Source organism: Tupaia chinensis, unplaced genomic scaffold (assembly GCF_000334495.1).
Source record: "Tupaia chinensis unplaced genomic scaffold, TupChi_1.0 Scaffold144276_1, whole genome shotgun sequence".
Classification (NCBI taxonomy): domain Eukaryota; kingdom Metazoa; phylum Chordata; class Mammalia; order Scandentia; family Tupaiidae; genus Tupaia; species Tupaia belangeri.
In genome coordinates, this window is record NW_006204133.1 from 7,373,369 (window position 1) to 7,380,559 (window position 7,191).

The window sequence follows — 7,191 nt, forward strand, 5'->3', positions numbered from 1 at the left end:
TTGCTCATGGAAAAAATAAACGTTTAACAAAGGATAAGAACAGACACCAAATTACTAGACCAGAAAAACAATAGCCCCTTAGTTGGCATGAGACCTCATAGACATCTGAAGTGTGTATACGTGTTATGATGGGGGACCGCTAATGTGGACGGCTTTTGATGCCAATAACAACAACCAAGATTATATTATTACTGTGAAAACCCTGTAACAAAACCACACAGCCTTGGAGTTCACAGGGTGCGGCCCTGTGTGAAGACTTCCACTGACAGGAAGACAGGTCACTGCTGTAGGAGACACTGGACATAGCGGTGTTCTTCAGGACAGACGCCTGCTGATAAGCAGCATGGTTGAGTGTGACCAGGGCAAGTGAGATGCTGCAGCCACCAACAGTCTCTGCTCTGGTGGGGCCTGACTTTCTCAGAGTTGAGTTTCCCTCTGGATGAATCCTGGATGTCTTGACCTCTTAGCTTTTCCACAGTCCTCATAAGAAACTTTCTTTTCTTTTCTTTCCTTTGTCAAGGGAGTTGAAGAAAATCATCGAAGGTTAAAATGAAGGGTGGAAAACCCAACTAATTCATTGCAACAGAGTCCCGAAAGGAGGTAACACTTTTGTAGTCAGATAACCCTGACTACAAAATTAGAGATTTTTTTTTTCTTTGATGCATTTATAATCAGTACCAGTGGACACAGCTGAGAGCTGCCTGAAGGGGGTCTTGACAGCAGATGTTAAGTGGCATGGTGTCAAAACCTCCATTTCTCCCTCTAGATCAGGCATGGAGAAAATGTAGCAATAAACCTTTACTTGTTTTGGAAAGCAGTCCTGAAACACTTAGGCTACCTTGTAAGTATAAAAAACTAGTCACTGGGCTAGCCCAACCTTGACATAGGAAAAGCACACACTGGGTTAGAGTTGTCAACATCAGCCATGCCGCTGCCTAGCCAACCATGTGGACCACTCACTTCCTCTATATGCTTTTTGGTTTCCTCATCTATAAAATGGGAAACTTACAAGAGTTTACTACTCATTCACTCATCTCTAGAAGTTCATGATCCTTTAAATGCACTGGTGGACCATGCAGCTTTGGTGGAGGAAGAATGGGGATGGGAAAGCAGTGGCCATTGAAGCCTTGGGAACGGCATAAGAGCTAAGACCCCAGTGTAGCCTCCGTTGTTACTGGGGCATGGTGTGGATTGTCCAATGGCAGAGAAGTGGCTGGGGATGAGGGCAGCCTGCAGCTCATGCTGACCCTGCCATCAAATGACATCTGACCCAGCCCAGAGAACGGAAACACTTCTCTTGTTTCCAAAGACCAACAGATTCGCTATAGAGAGTTAGGAGGTAAACTGGAAGGCAGACTGAGTGCCAAGTCAAGCTTCTCAATAAAGAGGCGGTCCTCTGGAGCTGGCGCTGCAGCAGGATGCAGTTCAGAGGATGAACCAGGTCCCCCTTACATTTTAAAAACTGGAAAGTGGAGTGAATGAAGGGTCCGTTAAACATTGGACCCTGTCTAGCATTCTGGTTTGTGCAAAAGCCCTCTGCCTTTTTATCAGCCCATGGACTGCTAAACATAAAGGCATATATTAATAGTAAGTGCAATATATTTTTGAAAATTGGACAAAAGTGCAAGAAGGTAGAAAGCACTAATAAGTCAGCTCTGGAACTGGCCTTAGGCATGTCTGCCTGATCTGTTCAGTTTGATAACACATTTCAAAACACTCATCTGTCAAAAGAAAATTCCTGGGCCCCTTTGTTTGAATATCTGGTATACCTTTCTGTGGATGGCTGAGGCTGTGTGGGTCTCCATGAGCAGGTGGTGAGGCTAACTCCCCAGCACCTGGAGGCTATGCTCCAGAAGGCGATCTGCTGTCAGCAGGGTGGGCTGAGCCAGCAGTAAAGTCAGAGCTGGAACCAAGGCACCAGTTCAATACCTGTGTGTTTCTGTTCACAAAATGTAGCTCTGTTTAATGTACAAAGAGAAGGATGCAGTTGTTCCCAAATGAAAGGCCGTAATAAGACAAGCCAAGGTACTGGGCTTGTCTACTGGGTGAACAGGGCCATAAATACATGGTTTCTACTAACTGAAATGGCAGGTGTGCTGTTAACCTCTCCTACACCGTTCAGAATGCAGCTCTTACCTCTCCCCGCAATCCACTCTGCCCCCTCCTAGCCTCGCCCGTAGATGTCTATTAATGCCACTAAACTAGGACATTTGAATTTGGGGAAATGGTTGGCCTTTTTCCTCAAAAGGGTCTTCAGGGTCCTATAAAACAGTGTCTCAGTAAGTGAGACTAAAATCCAATCCCATCAGAATGATTAGATTCCATCCTGCAAAGTACTTCACTGAGCGTCAGTCCTGGGAGTTTTTAGATGTAATTTTTGTGGCTGAGAAATGCCATTTTTTTGTTAAGTGGTTGCAGCAAAAAGAAAGGCAATGTTAGTGGCAGCCAGCATTTTTAAATGAACCATGGTGGCCCATCACATTTTATAAGTAATCATAAATTTCAGCTGACAGCTTATTTCTTGATTCCTTTCTAATTAGAGACTTAATAATATATATTTCTTGAAGGGGAAAGTGGTCTGGGCTCTTAGGATGCCAGAAGCTTTGCTAAAATAAAACAACTAGGGCCAATGTCAAATGTAGAATGGATTCAGTGCGTAAGACAGTGCCACGAGAGGTCTTGGACATCAGGCTACGAAATTTAGGAGAAATCAGAGCATGTTTTAATACTTTTAAATAATTGTGTCCAAATAGCCTTTCTCCCTCCTTAAACAGCTAAATCTTTTTAATGCCTCTCAAAAAGGGTTCCAAATGGATTTAAATGGGTTTGATGAATGTGAAATTTCTCTCTCTTCTTGTAATATTTCCAGAAATAGTGCAATTAATTTGATTTGTGCATAGGTACAAATCATTAGTAAATTGGGTGCTTGTGTTTTAAGAGGATTCAGTCTTATTAACCCTTTCACATCAATGAGTTTTGGTTAAAAGAAGCCATCCTATACACTTTGGAGTCATCAGTCCCCAGTATTAAATTTTTCTGTTGTTTTCAGATTATGAAAAGGCCTTCAAAAAGTTCATGGAAAATATGTATTATTTAAAAAAAAATATGCATGGCTTTAAGCATTTTTTTTGCACCAAGATAGACTCATACTTTAATTCCATTTTTTATGAACTTCTTGAAGTACCCTTGTACATCAGAAGAAGCTGCACTTAGTACACTAATAAACAGTCATTTCCTTTGTAATAAGGACTTTTTGCGTGTGCTCATCACAAGAGTTTCTCATGCTGTTAACACTTCTTTAGGTCAAAAGGTTGCAGGTTCTCTCATTTATTTTTCTTTTTTTATTTACTGGAGCCAGTTCAGAGTGAGTGTGCATCAATGACTTAATTACTTTCAGAAAAAAAAAAAATGTCAAGATCCAACTATTCTTCAGATAATCGATAATCTTATGATTTTGTCCAAATGGACCCTAGACACTATTCGCTAGATGCCTAGATTTGAGGCTTCCTTAGGATTAGAAGGTTCTTCCTGAGAAGTTTGAAGGTTTTTTTTTTTTTTTGAGAAATGTTTACCACTGGGAAATGGTGAGAGAGTTCAGGTAGTTTCATGTGGCCAGAATTTTTAAAGCAGAGTAAAAGAGGAGAAAGAGCAAGGGAAACAGAGAGAGAGAAAGAGAGACCGAGAAATCTTACAGGAGGCATTTTCTACATTCCAAAAACCCAGAACTTTGTTGTATGTGCAGTGCATTCAGTAGAGACTTCAGCAGGGTGAGGCGTTATTATGATATTGGGTCGTCAAAAAAGTCATGACATAGTTTTCTGCATTTTTCTATGCAAAAATGTGTTTGATTGTTTTAATGACCCAATAATATGGCTAAACTAACACCCAATAAAGGGTACTCTGGGCTGATCCTAATATAGCTTGAAAATAAGCTTCCAAAAGATAAAAATAATTTGCATGTAAGTTAACTATATGCCAGAACAAGGAACAAGACTCTGTATAAAGGTCACAAAACTTGGGCATTCAATATCACAACCGTAATGTGTGGCATATAATAAAAATGACTAGACAGTTGAAGAAGAAGAAAAATATAACTCATAATGTGGAGAAACGTCAGTCAATAGAAACAGGTACATGAATAATAGAAACATAATTAGAGGATAAGGGATCTAAAATACTGTTATAAATATAGTCAAGAATTTAAAAAGAACTCAAGAACATAATGGAGATAGAATTAAAACAATAAAAATGCATAACACCAAAAAAAAGAGAAGTACAATATCTGAAATGAGAAACTCACTGGATAATATTAACAATAGATTAGACACTGAAGAAGAAAAGATCAATAACTTGATGGCAAATAATAGAAAATATCAAAAAAGAAAAAGAAAAAAACACAGAGGGGAGAATAAAGGCTAGAAAAATGAGTGGATCTGTGAGATAGTACTACCATCCTATAATAAATATATTTGAAGTACCAGGAAGAAAGGAGAGAAAAGGGGGAATAAAATAACTTTTAAAAAGTACAAAATTTGAGTGTAATGAAAATTATAAACTCATTGATTCAAGAAACTCAACAAACTCAAGGAGGGTAAGTACCAAGTTTCATGATAATCATGTTGCTGTAAATCAGTAATAGAACTTTCCAATTTGTTAGGAAAAAAATTATGTGACGAGAAACAAGATATGATTGGTGCCAATTCTATTTAGAGACTATATAAGCCACAAGTCAAAACATTTTTTTTAAAAGTTGGGGGGAAAGAAAAAAAAAACAATGTAAAATTGTATCTCCCCTAAAAATAACCTTAAAAATAAAAATAAAATCTTTTTTTAAAAGTTGGGGGGAAAGAAAATAAAAAAAACAATGTAAACTTGTATATCCTCTAAAAATAACCTTAAAAATAAAAATAAAATAAAGATATTTAAGACAAAAGTTGGAAGAATTTCTCATCGGCAGGTCTGTGCTACAAGAAATATTAAAGGAAGTTCTTTAAGATAAAGAAAAATGATATGGGGACAAGCAGATGGTGTAACGGTTACGTTCTTGAACACCATGTAGTCAACCACAGTTCAAGTCCCAGACCCAGCGGCTTAAAACACATGCTAGGCGCATGGGTCTGAGTGCCCACAATCCTGAGAGGAGAATGGAGGAAAAGGGATTGCGGCATGGCCATCCTTCCTGGGGGGTGATGTCTTGCTTTCTGTCTCTCTGGTGAGTGCACACACTCTATAACAAAAAATCTCTTTCTAAAAAAAGAAAGGAAAATGCTAATAGATGGAAATTTGAATTCACAGAAAGGAATGAAGACTGCCCAAAATGGCCAGCGCAGGAGTACATATTGGATCAGCTGCAGTGAAACAGTGGCAGTGCAAGGCTCTGTGAAGCTGGAAGCCATATGGCAGATGGGGACCATGGTTCCTGGGGTGACCTCTACACTAGATGTGCACATGTTCCCCTTGATCTGGCTGGTGGAGAGGGGCTGTGAGAGATGGGAGATCCTGTTGAGTGTGCTTCTTTCTCTCTCTCATGAAACAAATAAAATAAAAAATTATATAGTATTTTATTATTTATATTGTATAGATTTATATGTGTAATGTATATTTATTTGTATTTATATAAAACATATAAAATATATTTATTACAAAGATAATTGATGATCTAAAGCCTGAGTAATAGCAATGTATTATGAGAAGTCTAAAATATGTAAATATATATCACAAGAGGACAGAAATTGGGAAGTGGGGAGTGGCAGTATACTGTAGTACATAGGGTTCTTATCATTTTATCATAGCATTATTTTATGATACATATGTGTGTGTGTATACATACATATGTATATTATATATCTTTTTTTTTTCTTTTGGTTTGCAATAGGGTGCATGCACTCACAGGAGAGAGACAGAGTCAGAGAAAGTGAGAAAGCATCCCATGAAGGAGAGGGTCAGGCTGCACTTCCTTCTCTATTTTCCTCTCTGGATTTTGGGCAGGCATGTACACGCATGGACCTCGTGTGTTTTTCAAGCAGCCAGGTCTGGGACTCAAACTGCACAAGTGGCCATGAGGGATCCAGCTCTCTTGACCAGAATGCTACTGACTGCCCCCCGAAGTATAGTATTTTAAGGTAGACTATACTAAGATAAAATTTCATATTTTGAATTTTGACCAAATGGTAAGGGAGGAAGCAAAGAGATAAAGTTAAAAACAAATAAATCAATAACAAACACCCAAGTAAATGCAAAACCACCAAGAATTATCCTCCCAGGGAAATGTCCAGCAAAGAGACGTTTTGCTGGATATAACCGTCCACTGATTTATCTGGAATATGTGTGCATACTTATCTTTTCCTTCTTAAACTCATTCTACAAATATTTCTAGATGCCTATTCATTGCTGTAGTAGGTGAACCAAGGAGGGTTAGCGCTCATTGATGATCTTGGGCAGCTCTCTTTGACTTTCCCAGAAAACAATGAAGGTTTCATGCACTTTGTTTCAACAAAGACTGGCAAAAGAAGATTTCTGAAAAGAAACAACAAAACAAAGCAACATCCCATTATACTTCAGCTTGCAGCAGGACCTAAGTATTTCTTTCCTGAACATTAATCCCTGCAGCGGGTAAGAGAGAGATTGGAAGCTCTTCATAGAAATTGATCATGTTTTCCTCATGCTTATCTCCTGACCATTGTGCGCACGTTAGGAAGGCCTAACAGAGGTCGCAGGAAGAGGCTGCAGTCCTTCACTACACGACACAGGTAGACTCACTTCAGAGGTCCCTCTTCATTCTCCCCACCTCTGTTTTGTGATGGGGTCTAGGGCAGTCAGGGTGCTCACCGTGTGGTGGTCTTACTTGAGGCATTTAGACTCCCTTTTTAAAGACTGAATGTTGGTGTTCTCCCCAAATCCATTTATTGACGCTCTGACTCCCAGCATGGTTGTCTTTGGGGATGGGGCCACGAAAGAAATAATTAGCGCTAAATGAGGTCATCAGGTGGAATTCTGATGTCACTATAAGAAGAGATCCCAGAGAACTTGCTCTCTCTCGCTCTGCAAACACACCAAAAAAAGGCCATGAGAGAACACAGAAGGCAGGCCGCCTTCTGTACCCAAGGCAAGGGCCCTCACCAGAGGTCATGCAACCAGTACCTTGATCTTGAACTTTTGGCTCCCAGAACTGTGAGAAAATGAGTATCTGTC

At 39.4% G+C, this 7,191-nt stretch overlaps 1 long non-coding RNA gene across 1 annotated transcript in view; it reads right to left on the minus strand.

Annotated features, from left to right (window-relative positions):
- Positions 1–6,938, minus strand: part of LOC106733646 (uncharacterized) — an 8,532-nt gene extending 1,594 nt beyond the window's left edge. Inside the window, exons 1-2 of the long non-coding RNA XR_001369607.1 lie at positions 6,829–6,938; positions 6,336–6,516 (exon numbers count right to left, since the gene is read on the minus strand). This is a non-coding gene — a long non-coding RNA (uncharacterized LOC106733646). The remainder of the gene's footprint in view (positions 1–6,335; positions 6,517–6,828) is intronic.
- Between the last annotated feature and the right edge of the window lie 253 nt (positions 6,939–7,191).